General features: G+C 44.6%; 1 long non-coding RNA gene across 1 annotated transcript in view; it reads left to right on the plus strand.

Annotated features, from left to right (window-relative positions):
• Positions 1–632: 632 nt before the first annotated feature.
• LOC130368582 (uncharacterized) overlaps positions 633–20,193 on the plus strand; it is a 40,504-nt gene continuing 20,943 nt past the window's right edge. The window contains exon 1 of the long non-coding RNA XR_008892513.1: positions 633–742. This is a non-coding gene — a long non-coding RNA (uncharacterized LOC130368582). The remainder of the gene's footprint in view (positions 743–20,193) is intronic.

The raw sequence follows: 20,193 nt of genomic DNA on the forward strand, positions 1-20,193 counted from the left end.
GATGAGGGGGGGTGGACAAGGATGACAAGGGGGGTATAAGAGGGGTGACAAAGGGGTAAATTGGTGGATGGACATGGGTGACCAGGTAGACTGGGGGGTGGACCGGGGAGGTGAACATGAGTGACAGAGATGGACAGGTGGGTGGACATGAATGACGTGGGTGACGGGGGGGGGGAGGGGTAACAGGGGTGGAAAGGGTATGGTACCTTAACCCCTTAAGGACTGCGGGCGGATCCATAAGCCCCCGTTTTAAAGTCCTTAAGGACTGAGGGCGTATGGATACGCCCGTGGGAATTTCGGTCCCCGCCGCTAGCTGGTCGGGGACCGGACCGGGATGCCTGCTGAAATCATTCAGCAGACATCCTGTGCAAATGTCTGGGGGGGTCCTGAGACCAATCAATCAATTCAGATCAGCCATTTGCGGCAATTCTGGGCTGATCGGGTCTCTGATGACCAGATCGCCCGGAAAATCGGGATGATAGGAGCTGTCAGTGACAGCCCCGATCATCCTAAGGGATAGGAGCGAGGTGGCAGTGATGCCACCCCCTCCTATCTCCTGCCATTAGTCAGTAATGACTACTGACCAATGGCAGTTGAAGGCAGGGGGGTTACCATGGAAACCTCCCGCTCTGCCCACCCCAGGATGTCGGGCAGAGCGGGGGAGAAGATGGCGGCCGGTACCTGGGGACTTGCGGCGGTCCCCGTCGATCATCGGTGGCATCAGCGGAGATCGGCGGCGGAGGTAGGGAGGTGACGGCGCAGAGCAGCAATGAAGGTAGCAGTAAAGTGATCTTTACTGCTGCCTTCTAGGGGTTGCCAAACTGCAACTCCCAGAATGCCCAGACAGCCAAAGGCTGTCTGGGCATGCTTGGAGTTGTAGTTTTGCAACATCTTAAGGGTCACAGTTTGGAGACCACTATACAAGTGGTGCCCAAACGGTAGCCCTCCAGATGTTGCAGAACTACAACTCTCAGCATGCCCAGGCATGCTGGGAGTTGTAGTTCTGTAACATCTGTCCCTTCAGATGTTGCAGTACTACTACTCCCAGCATGCCTGGACAGTCTCAGCATGCTGGGAGTTGTAGTTTTGCAACATCTGGAAGAGCACAGTTTGGAGACCACTATACAGTGGTCTCTAAGCTATTGACCTCCAGATGTTGCAAAACTAAAACTCCCAGCATGCCAAGACTGTCCAGGAATGCTGGGAGTTGTAGTACTGCAACATCTGTAGGGACAGATGTTAGGGGCGTACTACAATGTTCAGAAGAGAAGGAGCGGCATTGGGCTTTGGGAGAGAAAATTGTGTCTGGAATGTGTGTTTACAAAGCCCCCATGGTGCCAGAACAATGGACCCCCTCCCCCCCCCCACATGTGACCCCATTTTGGAAACTACACCCCTCATGTAATGTAGTAAGGGTACAGTGAGCATTTACACCCTACAGGTGTCTGACAGATTTTTTGAACAGTGGTCCGTGAAAATGAAAAATGTAATTTTTCTTTTGCACAGCCCACTGTTCCAAAGATCTGTCAAACGCCAGTGGGGTGTAAAGGCTCACTGCACCCCTTACTAAATTCTGTGACTGGTCTAGTTTCCAAAATGGGGTCACATGTGGGGGTTTCTGCTGTTCTGACACCATGGGAGGTTTGTAAATGTACATGGCCCCCGACTTCAATTCCAGCAAAATTCTATCTCCAAAAGTCCAATGGCGCTCTTCTGTTCTGAGACCTGTAGTGCACCTGCAGAGCACTTTACATCCACATATGGGGTGTTTTCTTAACCTGGAAAAAATATGGCTTCAAATTGTGGGGTCCATTTTCTCCTATTACACCATGTGAAAATGAATAATTTGGAGTAACACCATCATTTTAGTATTAAAAATCGAATTTTCCATTTTCACGTCCAACTTCAACGCAAAGTCGTCAAACACCTGTGAGGTTTTAAGGTTCACTATACCCCTTGTTACGTTCCTTGAGGGGTCTAGTTTCCAAAATGGTATGCCATGTGGGGGGATTTTTGCTGTTCTGGCACCCTGGGGACCTTCTAAATGCAACATGCCCCTCAAAAACCATTTCAGCAAAAATTGTTTCAAAAAGCCAAATTTTGCTCCTTCACTTCTAAGCATTGTAGTGCACCAGCAGAGCACTTAATATCCACATATGGGGCGTTTTCTTAATCTGGAGAAATTGGGCTTCAAATTTTGGAGTCCATTTTCTCCTATTATCCCTTTTGAAAAAGAAAATTTGGGGTAACACCATCATTTTGGTGTTAAAAATCTAATTTTCCATTTTCACGTCCAACTTCAACGCAAAGTCGTCAAACACCTGTGAGGTGTTAAGGCTCACTATACTCCTTGTTACGTTCCTTGAGGCGTGTAGTTTCCAAAATAGTATACCATGTTTTTTTTTTTTTTTTTTTTGCTGTTCTGGCACCATGGGGGCTTCCTAAATGCAACATGGCCCCCCCAAAAACCATGAAAGCAAAATTCGTTTTCAAAAATTCTACAGTTGCTCTTTCCATCTTGAGCCATGTTGTGAGCCCGCAGAGCACTTTATGTCAACATATGAGGTATTTCCATATTCGAGAAAAATTGGGCTACAAATTTTTGGGGGTCTTTTTCTCCTTTTACCACTTTTAAAAATGAAAAAAATGGGGCTACAAGAACATGTTAGTGTAAAAAACGCAGATTTAGATTTTTCTCCTCCACTTTGCTGCAATTCTTGTGAAACACCTAAAGGGTTAACACACTTTTTGAATGTCCTTTTGAAAACTTTGAGGGATGTAGTTTCTATAATTTATGGGGTATTTCTCACTGAAAGGTCCCTCAAATCCAGTTCAAACTTAACTGGTCTCTGAAAAATTCAGATTTTGAAATTTTCATGAAAATGTTGAAAATTGCTTCTATACTTTGAAGCCCTCTAATGTCTTCAAAAAGTAAAAATAGGTCAATTTTATGATGCCAACATAAAGTAGACATATTGGGGGAGATTTATCAAAACCTGTCCAGAGGAAAAGTTGCCCAGTTGCTCATAGCAACCAATCAGCTCGCTTCTTTCATTTTGCAGAGGCCTTATTAAAAATGAAAGAAATCTGGTTGTCATGGGCAACTGGTCAACTTTTCCCCTGCACAGATTTTAGTAAATCTCCCCCATTGTGTTTGTGAATCAATATAAAATTTATTTGGAATATCTATTTTCCTTACAAGCAGAGTTTCAAAGTTAGAAAAATGCTAAATTTTCATCAAATTTGGTGATTTTTTTTTACCAAGAAAGGATGCAAGTAACAACAACAATTTACTGCTGTTTTAAAGTAGAATATGTCACGAAAAAACAGTCTTGGAATCAGAATAATCGGTAAAAGCATTCCAGAGTTATTAATGCATAAAGTGACAGTGGTCAGAATTGCAAACAAGGGCTCAGTCCTTAAGGTGAAAAATGGCTCAGTCTTTAAGGGATTAAGCAAGCCGCCACGGGGCGCAGCTTGCAGTTCCACGGCATATTCGGCACCATTTTCAGCTTACTGCACCACAGGGGAAGGGGGACGCTGTGTGCGCAGTACGCACGCTTTCCCTTCCCCCTGCGGCGCCGTGAATCACAGGCGCGCAGGATGGGGCGGGAAATGTAAAAATAAAAAATTCACGGCAAAATAATCCCGCGGCACCCCGGGCAGTGCTGGGGCACCCCAGTTGGGAATCACTGACCTATGTCAGTGCAATATTTTAGATATTCCCTTTGAAAATTCTGTTTTCACATTATGATTAAATGGGGTATTGAGTGCAGATCGATGGTGGAAAATTTTTATTTTGTTTTTAGCACAAGTCTTCAACATAATAAAAAGCACTGCACTCTGCAACGCCTAGTCAAGGATGCATATAACTATAATCACATTTTACAGACGCGCCTACAATTCAAGGGGTAATCTGGTTAAATTTTTTATTTTTTTTAATCAACTGGTGCCAGAAATTACTACTATAAAAAAAAAAAAAAAATCTTAAAGGGGTATTCCAGGCAAAAACTTTTTTATATATATCAACTGGCTCCAGAAAGTTAAACAGATTTGTAAATTACTTCTATGAAAAAAATCTTAATCCTTCCAATAGTTATTAGCTTCTGAAGTTTTCTGTCTAACTGCTCTATAATGATGTCACGTCCCGGGAGCTGTGCATGAAGTAATTTACAAATCTGTTTAACTTTCCGGAGCCAGTTGATATATAAAAAAAAGTTTTTGCCTGGAATACCCCTTTAACCCTTCCAGTACTTAACCAACTTCTGTATGCTTTAAGGGAAGTTCTTTTCTTTTAAAATTTATTTTCTGTCTGACCACAGTGCTCTCTGCTGACACCTCTGTCTGTCTCAGGAACTGGCAAGAGCAGAAGCAAATCCCCATAGCAAACCTAGCCTGTCAGGCTATTTTGGTACTGATAAAATCAAATTTTATGAGATGAGAGATATAGATAGTTCCAGGCATCCAATTTGAATCAAATAATTCAGTTCATCTTATGTGTTTTTCTCAAACTTTCCATTCTAACAAATTAAGACCGAGTGGAATGTGTGACGTAAACAAAGTGGATTAGACAAGACAATACCCATGATGTTTGGAAAGCTTCAAATGAAAGTCCTGGAGAGTGAAACTCATTGGGGGATATTTATCAAAGGATTTAGACAGTTTTTTCCTGTCTAAATTTGTCACACAGAAAGTCCCAGTCTAAATATGTGCGACTTTTTTGCGACTTGCTTTAGAGGATTTTTAGACATGATGCATTCTATCTATTGTAGAATGAAAAATGCATTGGTGCTGAATTTATTGCACCTGATGTGAGCTGACAGGAGATGTTAAGCACTTTTTAGCGCCGCTTGCGGCTCCTTCCTGGCAGATGCTCACTTGTTCGTGGAGGGGAACATGTCCTGCTTCTCCAGAAAGAGGAACAAAAACCTTTCTCAAGGACTTTCTCAGTCTATCCCGGATCTCTTTAGAGCGGGGCCTAGCTCTAAAATGGCTGCCTCTCACTCCTACTCGCCCGCGCTGCCCTCTGATGAGGATGACGCCCCTGCCACAGAGGACTTATCACCAGCGGCGATGTACCGCAACATCAAGGACCTGTTCCAGAAGTCCCTGGCTAAGGCAGTCTCTGATATTTTTTCTCAGCTTCAGGACCTGGGGCAATGGGTGGCAGACTCGGAAGGGAAGCTGGATGAACTCACTGACGCGATAGAGACTGACCGCCACGATCCAGACAACCACGTGGCGCAGATCCAGGCTCTGGAGCTAAAACTAGAAGACCTTGAATATAGGTCCCGCCGAGCGAACTTACGCATCCGAGGACTCCAGGAGGAGCTCACAGACCTCGGTAAGACTGTTACCACCTTGTTTTACGACCTGGCCTCGCAGCTTGAACCGGAGATGCTCTGGTTTGATCGGATCCATAGGGCCCTGGCTAGACCCAAGAATCCTGACACCCCCAGGGACAAAGTTTTAAAACTGCACTATCCGGAGGTACGGGACATTTTGCTATAAGCAGCCAGAAATACCCCCGTGCTCCCGGGCATGGCACCCTCGGTGCACTTGTATTCTGACCTGGCTCCCACGACTCTGGCCCGCCGCAGGGAATTTCGGCTGGTTACCCTGGCTCTCCAGAAAGAAGGCATTATATACCACTGGGGGTTCCCTTTTTCGCTTACTTTTCAACTGCACGTCTGTAGACATGTTTTCATGTCGTTTCCTGAGGCCCGGTACATCTTTAATTCTCTTAAGCTGGCCATGGTGGACCCCCCTACATTGCCGCATCGACAGGGTCGCCCGAGTAGAACCTGGGCAACTTTGCTTAAAGACCGGCGGGCCCCTCGTCCTCTGCAGCAGACTACAGCCCCACCGTGAGGACATCTCTGGAATACGGGGACTATGTCACTCCTGCTGGGGGTTGCGGCAGATGACCTCTGCGACCCCTGAAACTCCACCGTGATGTTGTGTGAGGACTTCGTCTTACCTACTGCGGTTGCTCTTGGCTACCGCTTCTCTTGTTCGGGACGCTCTCCTGCTTTGCTATACCTCACCTGTTTTTACCCCCCACTCCGAGAGGACTTAGTTTTTGCTGCCGTGGTCCCTATTTGGGGGCCACACATGATGTTTAGGATGTTCTCCTGTGCTACAGTGGTTCCTACGGCCCTTTTATGTTGCTGCAGGAGACCCCCATCTTGGTTCCTGTGATTATCTCCAGATGTCGCATGCAACATGCGGGACGCTATCCTGTTTATTATGTGCTTTTTTCTCTTTCTCTTGCTCTTTCTACTGCCTCTTCCTCTCATACCGTGTTCCTTCTGTTTTTTCTTTCTGCCTCCTCCTTTACTTTCTGGCTGCTGTTCGCTTTCCGCCTTCCCTCGTTTCTCCAGTTTGCTGGGCTAATCCCGGCTCAGGCTCTTGCACCTCCATACCCACTTCCACGGGTTAGGGAAGTATGATGGTCCGCAATGCTCAGCAGTCTGTCTATCCCGATGTGTCAGTATTGTTTGTTTTGTTTAGTTTTTGTTTTGTTTGAGTTGTTTGTTCAGGTTTTTTGGTACACTATTGTATTTTTGAGCATTTGGCTCTCTCTCCCTTTCCTTTTGGCTGACCCCCCCTATCTCTCCCCGTACTCCTTGCTAGAAGTTTCCTTTAGCACCTTTTATACCCCTCTATGATGAGTAACTCCCCCCACAAACAGAGTAAAAGCTTTTAGGGATTATGCATGTCACCATTTTGATGTTATTTGTCTACAGGAGACACATTTTACTACTAACTCTATTCCCTGTTTTTTTCATAAATCGTATATACCCGCTTTTATGGGTCTTCCTATGTGTCTAAGTGTAGAGGGGTGATGATACTCTTGCATAACTCTTTTCCTTTCCAGGTTAATGATACTCGTGTGGATCCGGGGGGGGGGGGGGTTAGATTTCTGGTGCTGCTGGGTTCTCTGTACGATAAAACTTTATGTTTAGTTAATTTTTATGCACCCACTGATTCCCCGTTATTCTTTTTTAAGACGCTTTGTAACGTTGTCGTGTCCCTGACCTATGATACTCTGATTTGGGCTGAAGACTTCAATATGGCCTATAATGGAAAGCTGAACTGTCCTAATTCTGCCCTGTTTTGCAGATCAGGTATGCAACAACGGCTCCTTACTTCTCTGTTTACAGAGGGCTCTTTAGTGGATGTATGGCGACAGCATAATGGCTCTGCTCGTGGCTACTCCTATTACTCACCTGCACAACATCACTACACTAGAATAGATTGGATTCTGACTAATCTTTGAGCATTGCCTCAACTAATCTATGCTCGACATGTTCCGTCGGCTTGGTCCGATCACGACATGGTCATGGTGGCTTTTAATTTTATGCACCCCCTTTCTTGTCCCTTTAGGTGGCGACTTAATGAGTCCCTCCTGACTATGCCTCGAATTAAGCAACAACTTGAGGAAGACCTCAGTTCTTATTTTACAACTAATGTGAACTCAACCTCAGATCCTAAATGGGTTTGGTTGGCCCATAAATCGTTTATTCTGGGACGTATAATTTCTCTGGCCACTGGGGTTAAGCATGATCGGACTGCAACTCAACAGGCACTGGAGGCCAAACTCCAGCGACTGACCTATGCACACCAGCAGAACCCCTCCCATATCTCTTTAGGTTACTCCAAGATACCAGGGTCCAGCTGGACGCACTTCAGTCTACTGTGGTCGAGAAGACTTTGAGATGGACTAAAGCTATTAATTATAAATTTGCTAATAAGCCTGATCGTCTTCTGGCGGCTATGCTGAAGAAGACTTCTTCCATTAATAGAGTGCATAGCCTCCAGTTGAGCCTCCAGTTGCGCCCTGGTATTCGCTCCTCACACCCTGATAGGATATATAATGCTTTCCTCTCTTATTACTCGACCCTCTACACAGAACCTCCTCGTCCCTCTTCTTTCTTATCTACTCTTGATGGTTTTCTGTCCTCTATCTCTCTTCCACATCTCCCTCCTGACGCTAGAGAGACTTTGAACGCTCCGATTTCGCCCTCTCTTGGTTAAAGTTGGGGAAATCCCGTGGGCCTGATGGCTTCTCTGCCAGTTACTGGTCCCCCATCTAGTCCTTCTCTTTAACTCCCTTATGTCACCCTCCCCTCTTCCCCCTGAATTCCTTGACGCCCTTATTACTGTTCTCCCTATTCCCCATAAAGACCCGCTCCATACTGCTAACTATCGGCCTATATCACTTTTAAACGTGGACTCCAAGTTGCTAACCTCAATTCCGGCTGCCCGTTTAAACAGATGCTTGCCATCACTTATCAGCCAGGATCAGGTGGGCTTCGTGCCTGGTCATCAAGTGCCTGACTATTAGAAAGGTTCTTGATTTGATTCAATGGGCGAATGCTTCTGCAACACCTTTGTCGGTGTTGTCGTTTGATATAGATAAAGCATTTCACTGTGTGTCATGGCAGTATCTGTTTGCGGTGCTCTCTAAGTTCGGGTTCTCTGGGCCCTTTCTTCAAATTCTCCACCACATTTACTCTTCCCCTACCTTCCTCATCCTCACAGCCTTTGAGGATTCGGAGGGGGGGATTCACCAGGGGTGCCCTCTCTCCCCGGCGCTTTTTGCCCTGGTGATGGAGCCTCTGGCGACTGATCCAGACTAATTTGAGCATTAAATTACCTTATGCTAACCCTGACGGAGCCCCTGGTATCCCTACCCAATCTCTTTTCTGTCCTTACTGACTTTTCTGCCTGCTCTGACCTTTCTGTCAATATCAATAAATCTGAAATTCTATATTGCAATGTCCCAGTGTCCTTGCAACGCCTTAACTCCCTTAACTTTGGTTTTCAGAACTCTTCTTCCGGCCTTTCTTACCTTGGCATCAAACTTACCACCTCTCTTTGCTCCCTCTACAACTGTAACTACCTACCGCTTTTCCGTTCTATACGGGCAGACTTGGCGAAATAGAACTACCCTTACCTGTCCTGGCTGGGAAGGGTAAATGTAATTAAAATGGTCATTTTGCCTTGTCTCCTCTAACTTTTCCACTCTCTTCCTATACCTATAGTCAAATCTGATTTACTCTCCTTACAGAAGGATGTTTTTGCATATGTATGGGCTTCCAAAAAACCATGCATCACTAAATCCTTAATGTACTACAATAGAAAGTTGGGTGGCCTGTCCGTTCTGAACTTCTTAAAATACTATTATGCAGCTCGTTTAGCTCAACTAGCACTTGTCAATGCCCCATCTGGGGCCCCTTAATGGGTATATCTAGAAAACTCACTACTTACCCCCATTCATATGCAGCGTTTATGTGGTCCTCCTGTCCAATCTCTACCTTGGTGCTCTCCTCAGCCCTGGTGGACCTATACTCCTTGTCTCTCTGGCGTCAAGTTCGCTTTAAGTTTCACCTTCAGTCTCCTGTATCCCTACTGTTGCCTATTCTGTGTAATCCTCTCTTCCCTCCGGCTTGACTCCGTTGAGCTTCTATTGGTGGACCTCAGCTAAACTTACTAGACTATATGATTTCTTGACTCGACAGGGACTACCCTCCTTTGAATCCTTTTGGTTCTCTCACTCTGTCCCTACTTCTGAACTCTTTAGAGCTTGTCAGATATTTTCTTTCTTCCGCTCATATGTCACCTCCTCTCATACTGTTAATCCCACTTTCTTTGAAGCTCGCTCTCTCTACACTCCTCTCCTCCCTCGTCTTTTATCTTTACTATTTTCCCATCTTAATGCACCTCCTTCTGACATGAAATTGAAGTTTATGTTCGCTTGGGAAACTGATTTACATGTGACCATGTCTATGTCCCAATGGCGGGACAGATGTTTTGCATTGAGCTGTGGTAGTTGGCAGGTGTCCTTAGCTGAGACTGCTTTGAAAGTCCTACACAGAACTTACCTAGTCCCTGTACGGTTACATTCCATATACCCTGCAGTTTCACCGCTCTGTTTTCGTTCCTGTGGAATGCTTGGTACTTTCTACCATGTATGGTGGTCTTGCCCTGCAGCTTCCGGTTTTTGGAAACGAGTGCTGGATCTGCTGGACTCCATTCTACCTAGTGGTGTCCCGAGGACTCCTGCCTACTTGGTGCCCACCCCACTAGGATGCGATATAAAACCTTTCGTCTGGCACAGCACATCCTAATGGCAGCTAGGATTCATCTCGCTTCCCAGTGGAAACAATCGAGTTTGCACTTGGGTACCGTGATCTCTAGGATTAACCTTATTATGCTTTATGAAAACCTGGCGTCAGTTAGGGAAGATATGGTTGATAACTTTAATGCTGTATGGGAGCCATGGTTGCTGTCACCGCATAGTCCCAATATGACTCACTGTCTGAACCTTTATTAAGGGAATATCTTTTTTTTTTTGTGTAGGGGGGTCGGCCATCTGGTTTTCTCTTTTGTACTACTATTACCTTCTTTTTCTTTTTTGTGGGAGCCATGTCTTTATGATTGTTAAGTAGGTGTACCGCTATATATTTTGTATTATGTTTATTCGGTCTCTAGACCGGTTCTGTTCATTGGAGCATTGATTACTATGTAACTTGTATCTTAATAAAAGCTTCATGGTTTGACTATTAAATACAGTCTAAAGCATAGATCCCAAAGTCTGTACACAGAATTTATCAAGAGCCATGCGCCTTTTGATAAATTAGGCCCACAATAGACCGGCCTAACCCTCTGTAGTTTGGTCTATATTGATGCGGGACATAGACAGCTTTGATAAATCTCCTGCTCTGTACACAATGGGGCACATGTATCATTATTGTAGACACAGTTCTACCCCTTTACACTGCTGTCTAATTTACACTCTTGGTCAGAGTTTACTAAGGCTGTACACGTCCTTTGATAAATCTTGTGCAAATATAGAAACGCCCCCCTCGCTCTACCGTACACTCCTTCTCTACCTCACAGGAAAAGTGGACGTAGGCATTTTGTTCTATTGCTGTGAGGCCAGGATTTCATTGAGGTTTTTTGTCCATCAGCAAAAAACGCCAGAAAAACTGTCACAGCTTTTTCCTGTGTTTTGTCAGTTTTTGCTGGTGTGTGGAAACAAAAAAATGTACTAAACTTTTTGATGTTTTTTTTTCTTCCAAAATTTAGATACGTGAATGCGGAGGGCTATGTCAAATTTGGTGGATTGCGACGATGAACAGCGTTTTTTTTTTTTATGTCAATAAAAGGGTTGTGGGGGAGTGTTTTTTTAAATACATTTTTTTTTTCAATGTGTTGTGTTTTTTATAATTGAATTTTCAGGCTTAGTAGTGGAAGGCGTCTTGTAGACAGAATCCATTACTAAGCCGGGGGTTAGCGTTAGCCCCAAAAACAGCTAGCGCTAACCTCCAATTATTACCCCGGTACCCACTGCCACAGGGGTGCTGGGAAGAGCCGGTACCAACAGGCCCAGAGCTTCAAAAATGGCGCTCCTGGGCCTAGGTGGTAACAGGCTGGCGTTATTTAGGCTAGGGAGGGCCTGTAGCAATGGTCCTCGCCCACTCTGGTAACATCAGGCTGTTGCTGCTTGGTTGGTATCTGGCTTATACTGAAAAAAATTAGGGAACCATACACTTTTATTTATATATAAAAAAACGCATAGGGTTCCCCCTATGTTCAGTATCAGCCAGATACCAACCAAGCAGTAACAGCCTGACGTTACCTGGGTGGGCGAGGACCATTGTTCCTGGCCCTCCCCAGCATAAATAACGCCAGCCTGTTAACTGCCTAGGTCCAGGAGCGCCATTTTTGACGCTCCGGGCCTGTTGGTACCAGCTCTTCCCAGCACCGCTGTGGCGGTGGGTACCGGGGTAATAATTGGGGGTTAGCGCTAGCTGATTTTGGGGCTAACACTAAGCCCTGGCTTAGTAATTGATTCCGTCTAGAAGATGGTTTCCACTACAAAGCCTGAAAATTCAATTATAAAAAACATGACATATTAATAAAAAAAATGTATTTAAAAAAAATCACTTCCCCCACAGCCCTCGTTAACCATTTTATTGAAATAAATAAAAAACGCTGGTCATCGTCGCAGTCCACCGAATCTGACGTAGTCCTCCACATTCACGTATCTGAAATGAGAAGAAAAGAAAAACAAGAAATATGGGTTAGTACATTTTTTGCACTTTCCCCTGGGAAGAGCGCACATAATGCAGCGTGTTCCTAAACAGGGAGCCTCCAGTTGTTGCTAAACTACAACTCCCATCATGGGGGGCAGTAGTTAAGCAACAGCTGGAGCCTCCCTGTTTGGGAACACACTGCTATGTTCCCATTATGCAAAACGCATAATGTGAATAGAGATCTGTCCCTCTGCCCTTGGACTACTTCTCCTATCATGAGACAGAGTCTGTCCCATGATGGGAGAACTTGTAGTACTGCAGCGCTGCTGAGGGATGGCACTTGCACATCCCCCGGCTGCGGGACTTTTAGGGCTACTACTCCCATCATGGACAGACACTGTCCATGATGGGAGTTGTAGTCCAGGGGCTGAGGTGCAGATTGCACCGGGTCATTCTGCAGAGACCCGCTGCGATCCGCATTTAAGTTAAAAAGCCAGGCGGTAGGTACATGCGCTGCTTTTTTATACACTGTAATGATTCATAATCCCCGCCGGGAGACGGGAGCTCTGATTGGTCAATAGGTATTTTCCAATCAGAGCTCTCCTCTCCCAGCGGGGATTATGAATTATGTCAGTGTATATAAAAGCCGCGGGCAGCGCGATGTAGACGCATGTACCGCCCGGCTTTTTAACTTAAATGCAGATCGCAGCAGATATTTCTCTGGAGATCCGCATTTATTAACTATACAAAGCGGTGGTACATGCGTCTACACTGCGGCTTCTATATACAGCTGTCATAATTCATAATCGCCGCCGCCGGGAGAGGGGAGCTCTGATTGGAGAACAGCTATTGACCAATCAGAGCTCCTCTCTCCCAGCGGGGATTACGAATTATTACAGTGTATATAGAAGCCGCAATGTAGACGCATGTACCGCCGCTTTGTATAGTTAATAAATGCGGATCGCAGCGGATCTTCAGAATGATCTGCTGCGATCCGCATTTATTAAGCGGTACATGCATCTACAGTGCGGCTTCTATATACACTGTCATAATTCATAATCGCCGCCGCTGGAACACGGGAGCTCTGATTGGAGAATAGCTATTGACCAATCAGAGCTCCCCTCTCCCTGCGGGGATTATGAATTATTACAGTGTATATAGAAGCCGCGGGCAGCGCGATGTAGACGCATGTACCGCCCGGCTTCCTAACTGACATGCGGATCGCAGCGGGTCTCTGCAGAATGACCCGGTGAGATCTGCACCTCAGCCCCTGGACTACAACTCCCATCATTGGCAGAGTCTGTTCATGATGGGAGTAGTAGTACTATAAAGTCCCGCAGCCGGGGGATGTACTAGTGTTATCCCTCAGCGCTGCGGTACTACAACTGGAACAGACTCATGATAGGAGTAGTAGTCCAAGGACAGAGGGGCAGATCGCAGCAGATCATTCTCCAGAGACCTGCTGCGATCTGCATTTATTAACTATACAAGCCAGCGGTACATACGGCTACAATGCACTGCCCGACGACTCCTATATACAGTTCTTATAATTCATAATCCCCGCTGGGAGAGGGAAGCTCGGATTGGTGGATAGCTATTGACCAATCAGAGCTCCTGTATCCCGGCGGCGGGGATTATGAATTATGACAGTGTATACAGGAGCCGCGGGTAGCGCAGTGGAGCTGCATGTGCCGCCAGCTTTTTAAGTTAATAAATGCGGATTGCAGCTGGTCTCTGCAGAATGACCCTGTGCGATCTGCACCTCAGCCCTTGGACTACAACTCCCATCATGGGCAGAGTCTGTCCATGATGGGAGTAGTAGTCCTATAAAGTCCCGCAGCTGGGTGATCACAAGTGTCCATAATCATTACATTGTTATTAAAAGGTACATGTAAAGATTTTAAGTATCACAGAGATAATCTGACAAGAGGCAGAAGCAGAGTAATCTCCGCAATCCGCTCTGAAAAATGACATGGATGATTTAGAGCATCTCGCTAAGTGCAGTCCAAGACGGCTTATATTTGCGTTCGAAAAAAGGTACTTGCGGAAAATTTTGAGGTGTAAAGGAAAAGTACGCAGTTAATAAATCCGTGCCTACTATAGAGGTCACTCCAAGGTACCCCATATCGCGACATCAGGAGGAAATGCTCTATCAGAATGTACGCAAAAAAAAAACACATAAAACAGCTTGCACAAAATTTTGCGCAAGAATTTACACACACAAACTGTATAAATTCTTTGATACATGTCCCCCAATGAGTGGTCTGCTCTGTACACCTGGATACAGGTGTGTGTGTGTGTGTGTGTGTTTAACAAATTGTTGTATTTGTATTCTATTTATCTATATCTCTGGCCATCTATTTGAGATGCCTGAGAAGTATCAATGGCATTGTCTTGTCTTGGATTATGTGTATACAGGTGATAAGGTTTCCACAATAATCTTTTGCATCTCTAACACAATTATAGTAAATTAATGTTTAGCTGTCATGTCATGCAACTAGACTCTGAACCTACATAGTTAACACCCACAAGTCATCATTGATGGCATTAGATTTGTTTGGGGGTATCCTTAGGATAGGAAAGAGGTGAAAACTTGGGTGAGAAAGCATAAAAAAACTTGAGGCTACCTGAAGGGGTGGAACCAGGGAGAGAGCTTTGTCCCATAAATCATTCCTTCTCTGATAATCTGATATTGACTACAGGCATTTCCATGGACCCCAGGCAGCCATCTTTCTTTTATTTGGAAGTACTATGCATACACTCGGTTTCTTATTTGATTAAGTTACCTAATTTTTATGTGGGTGAAATTATGTCATGTAGATGGGCAGACCTGGCTTATATATATATATATATATATATATATATATATATATATATATATATATAATCTCAATATTGAGATGATAATAGTAGTTTATAATCAACACCCCCTTCTACTGCCGATGAACGGGGCGCGTCTTATGGGGATCATTGCATTCAAATATTGCATATAGTATAGTCTATGGCTCTTCCTCTTCTCCACCATATGATATGATAATTCCCATGAGGAAACTTACTTTAAGTCTTCCTAATTAGTAGCGAACTATAAATGTATATATTTAGTACCGTATCTTACCTGAGAGAGTTGTGGTTAGAACTGGGCGGGGTTTACTACCATTTTATATATGTAAAATGCCCATTTGATATCATTTGATATAATGATCTTTATGCAAAGTAATACTGATATCTGAACTAACCTACTTCTGTGACTACGTTTAATAAACTGCTAACACTAAGGGAACACTAAGCTAACACATCCGCCAACTCCTAGACAGTCTGTGGGGCAACATGGCGTTGGTGGGTGGAGCAAGGATGATGTCCCAGATGTGCTCAATCGAACTCAGGTCTGGGGAATGGGTGGCCAGTCCATAGCATCAATGCTTTCCTCTTGCAGGAACTCCTGTGCTATGAATGAAAAGTATTCTACAGCAGGGCATGTGGCTGGCCAGATGCACTGCTGTAGAATACTCTACATAGTGCTGCCAAAGCATTTGATTATAGAAGCGCTGTCGGGGCCAGACATATGTTTGATCCCTGCAGTGCACCTATATACAGATGCCGCTGCAGCGCTATGAATGACAAGTATTCTTTCAGCAGCACATCGCGCCAGCCACACGCGCTGCTGTAGAATAATTTTCATTCATAGCGCTGCCGGGGGCTTATGATAGCGCTGCGAGGGGAACATATATAAATGCGCTGTGGGGGGCAAGATATATAGAAGCGCTGGGGGCAGGCAGATATATACCCCCTCCCCCTAGTGATTCCATATATCTTTCCCCACTGCAGCGCTTCTATTTGAAAACTCCGCTGGGAGCTTTGAATGGCTCCTCAGTACCGGCCATTCAGGGCACCCGGCGGGGAATTTAAAAATGAAAGTAAATACATCTTACATCGCAGGGGAGTGGAGCATGCCACCCACTCCCCTGTTTAATAACTTCTAATCACATTGGTTCTCAGAAATGAGACCCGCAGTGATCAATTCCTCAGCCTCTCTACTACAACCCCCATCATGGAAAAGAGTCTGTTCCATGATGGGGATAGTAATACAAGCACTATTGTAGCCTCCTCAGCCACCGGCAGACTCCCACAGCCAGGGAATTACTACTTCCATCATGGAAACAAGTCTGTTCCATGATGGGAGCAGTAGTAGTGCCTCAGCACTGCAGGTGTCTGCTGATGTCACCTCTTCAAACTTCGAACTGCTGAACTTCATAATAGATAGGGAATTCTCAGGCGCTGACCGGAACAAAGAGGCTTCAGGTAGGTAGATTCAGATATAAAAGCTTTATTCAGCCAAGATGCAACGCGTTTCACTGCGCAAGCGCAGCTTCCTCAAGCATGGTAATCACAGGTACAAGCAAGGTTATATGCCCAAAGTATTAACCCTTAACATACAAGTTAGAAGTAAGAACAAATACAAATAATTTACAATACATTAAAATATAAAATATATATTCTTGAGCAATAACAATCAAAGAGACAGATATAAATATATATAAAAAGCACACAAAAATAGAGGAGAGAACTGTTCCATATTGTATAAGTATCGCCTATTAAAAAAGTTTAGAGTCAACATACACTGAAAAAGGATTTTTTTAACTAACAAAAAATATATAAAAGAATAAAAAAATTTAAAAATAAATAATACTATATGAATATGAAACAGGTAAATGAAAAAAAAATTATAATAATGAAAAGAAAAAAACAATTATTTTTATATGTATAGAAAATAAAAATATTTCTAAATAAATTTAATTCATGCGATTATGCTACACAATTATGTTCTCTGGGAGAATTAATCATGTAGAATTAAGTAATCTATAAATGAAACATGTACCAAAATGAATATTTCTATCGGACATTTTCAACAATTTCATTAAGTCCTGACGGGGTTAATGTGGCCAATTTGTAAATCCAAAAGGATTCCCTATTAATTAACTGTTGGTATATGTTTTGTACATTACTTGGGATATTTTCAATGATTTTTAAGCTAAGGTGTTCAACTGATTTTTGGTGTGTAATAGAAAAATGTCTTGACAGACTGTGGAGCATAAAACCATATCTAATATTCCACCTGTGTTTATTCATACGGGACTGCACTGTCTGAACCACAGGTGCAAGATAAAAGATAAATTGCAAAGTTTGTATCACAATTATTGTTGCCCTTAATTTTGTGTGTGTTTTTAGTCTGAAAAGAAGTAAAATCATGTGTCCGAATTTTTATAAGTGAGCAGCACAAACAGCGGTTCACATTACAGGGGCTACATCCACAACCATGGGGATGCGATTCACTTGCCAGCATCTCGGCTGTTCCATCAAATTTTTTATCCAATTTTTTTATTCTACCTGGGGCAACTAAATTATGTAAATTTCTCGAACAGCTAAAGGTGACACCTGGATTTGAAGGGACTAAATCCCTTAAAATCGGGTCACTCAATAATATGCCATTTTTTGGGGAGAATTTCTTTAATATTAGTGGCTTCACAGTTATAATTTGTTATAAACTTAGTTTTAAAATGTTGTTCGATTTTAGATTTGTCCTTTTTAACCCCTTAAGGACACATGACATTCTCATACGTCTCCATTTACGAGTCGTTAAGGACACATGACGTATGAGAACGTCATGTGTTTTATTGGCACCCCGCAGCCATCTGGAGCGGAGCCGGTGCCCGATGCCTGCTGATATCGCCCAGGGGGGTCATGATGACCCCCCCATGTCGGCAATGGCCGCAGATCGCTGGATAATACAGTCCAGCGATCTGCGGTGGATTCCGGGTCAATCTGGTCTCTAGTGACCCGGAATTATTGGCTGATCGGGGCCGTCAGAGACTGCCCCGAACAGCCATAGCCAGCAGGGGTGAGGTGGCACTGGTGCCACCTCGCGATCGCCCTGATTCGTCGGCCGGTTTCCTGGCCGACCAATCAGGGCGCCTGCTGCGGGTGTCACTCCCGCAACCCGCTCTGCCCCTCTTCCGGAGGACGTGAGCGGGTGCGGGAAGAAGACCCCTGGTTCTGGATCCCCGGCGTCCCTGTTGGGATCGGGGCCCCAGGAGCAGCGGCAGCGGCGACGACGAGGGACTGACCTGCACGGTGTGGAGCAGCAGCAGCAGTAGGAGGCGAGTGACAGCCTCCTGCTGTTGCTTAGCAACAGCTCCCAGCATGCAAAAAGGGCATGCTGGGAGCTGTAGTTATGCAACAGCAGGAGGCAGACCACCACAACTCCCAGCATTCCCTTATGGGCATGCTGGGACTTATAGTTTTGCAACAGCTGGAGGCACATTTTTTCTATGGAAAAGTGTACCTTCAGCTGTTGTATAACTACAACTCCCAGCTTGCACAATCAGCTAAAGTGCATGCTGGGAGTTGTAGTGGTGCATCTGCTGGTTGCATAACTACAACTCCCATCATGCCTGTTGGCTGTCGGTGACTGCTGAGAGTTGTAGTTTTGCAACAGCTGAAGGCACACTGAGTTAAGTAGCAAACCAGTGTGTCTCCAGCTGTTGCATAACTATAAATCCCCAGCATCCCCAGCCAAAGTAGTATGCCTACAGCTGTTGCATAACTACAAGACCCAGCATGCCCTTCCGCTGTCCGTACATGCTGGGGGTTGTAGCTTTTGCAACAGCTGAAGGCACACTGGTTGCAAAACACCGAGTTTGTTACCAAACTCGGTGTTTCACAACCAGTGTGCCTCCAGCTGTTGCAAAACTACAACTCCCAGCATGCACTGATAGACCGTACATGCTGGGAGTTGTAGTTTTGCAACAGCTGGATGTTTCTCCCCCCCCCCCCCCAAATGTGAATGTACAGGGTACACTCACATGGGCGGAGGATTACAGTAAGTATCCGGCTGCAAGTTTGAGCTGCGGCAAATTTTCTGCCGCAGCTCAAACTGCCAGCGAGAAACTACTGTGAACCCCCGCCCGTGCGACTGTACCCTAAAAACACAACACTACACTACACTAACACAAAATAAAATAAAAAGTAAAAAACACTACATATACACACAGCCCCCCTCCCCTCCCCAATAAAAATGAAAAACGTCTGGTACGCCACTGTTTCCAAAACGGAGCCTCCAGCTGTTGCAAAACAACTACTCCCAGTATTGCCAGATAGCCACTGACTGTCTAGGCATGCTGGGAGTTTTACAACAGCTGGAGGCACCCTGTTTGGGAATCACTGGCGTAGAATACCCCTATGTCCACCCCTATGCAAGTCCCTAACTTAGGCCTCAAATGCGCATGGCGCTCTCACTTTGGAGCCCTGTCGTATTTCAAGGCAACAGTTTAGGGTCACATATGGGGTATCGCCGTACTCGGGAGAAATTGTGTTACAAATTTTGGGGGGTATTTTCTGCTTTTACCCTTTTTAGCAATGTAAAATTTTTGGGAAAACAAGCATTTTAGGTAAAAATGTTTTATTTTTTTTACATATACAAAAGTCGTGAAACACTTGTAGGGTATTTAGGTTCACATTACACCTTGTTATGTTCATTGAGGGGTCTAGTTTCCAAAATGGTATGCCATGTGGTAATTTTTTGCTGTTCTGGCACCATATGGGCTTCCTAAATGCGGCATGCCCCCAGAGCAAAATTTGCTTTCAAAAAGCCAAATGTGACTCCTTCTCTTCTGAGACCTGTAGTGCGCCCCCATATGGGGTGTTTTCTGTATCGGGAGAAATTGGGCTTCAAATTTTGGGGGGTATTTTCTGCTTTTACCCTTTTTAAAAATGTAAAATTTTTGGGAAACCAAGCATTTTTTTTTTTTTTTTTTAAGTATGCAAAAGTCGGGAATCACCTGTGGGGTATTAAGGTTCACTTTACCCCTTGTTACGTTCCCTGAGGGGTCTAGTTTCCAAAATGGTATGCCATGTGTTTTTTTTTTTGCTGTCCTGCCTGGCACCATAGGGGCTTCCTAAAGGTGACATGCCCCCCAAAAATCATTTGTCGCTCCTTCGCTTCTGAGCCCTCTACTGCGCCCTCCGAACACTGTACATAGACATATGAGGTATGTGCTTACTCAAGAGAAATTGGGTTTCAAATACAAGTAAAAATTTTCTCCTTTTTACCCCTTGCAAAAATTCTAAAATTGGGTCTACAAGAACATGC

The sequence above is a fragment of the Hyla sarda genome, chromosome 1, assembly GCF_029499605.1.
Source record: "Hyla sarda isolate aHylSar1 chromosome 1, aHylSar1.hap1, whole genome shotgun sequence".
Classification (NCBI taxonomy): Eukaryota; Metazoa; Chordata; class Amphibia; order Anura; family Hylidae; genus Hyla; species Hyla sarda.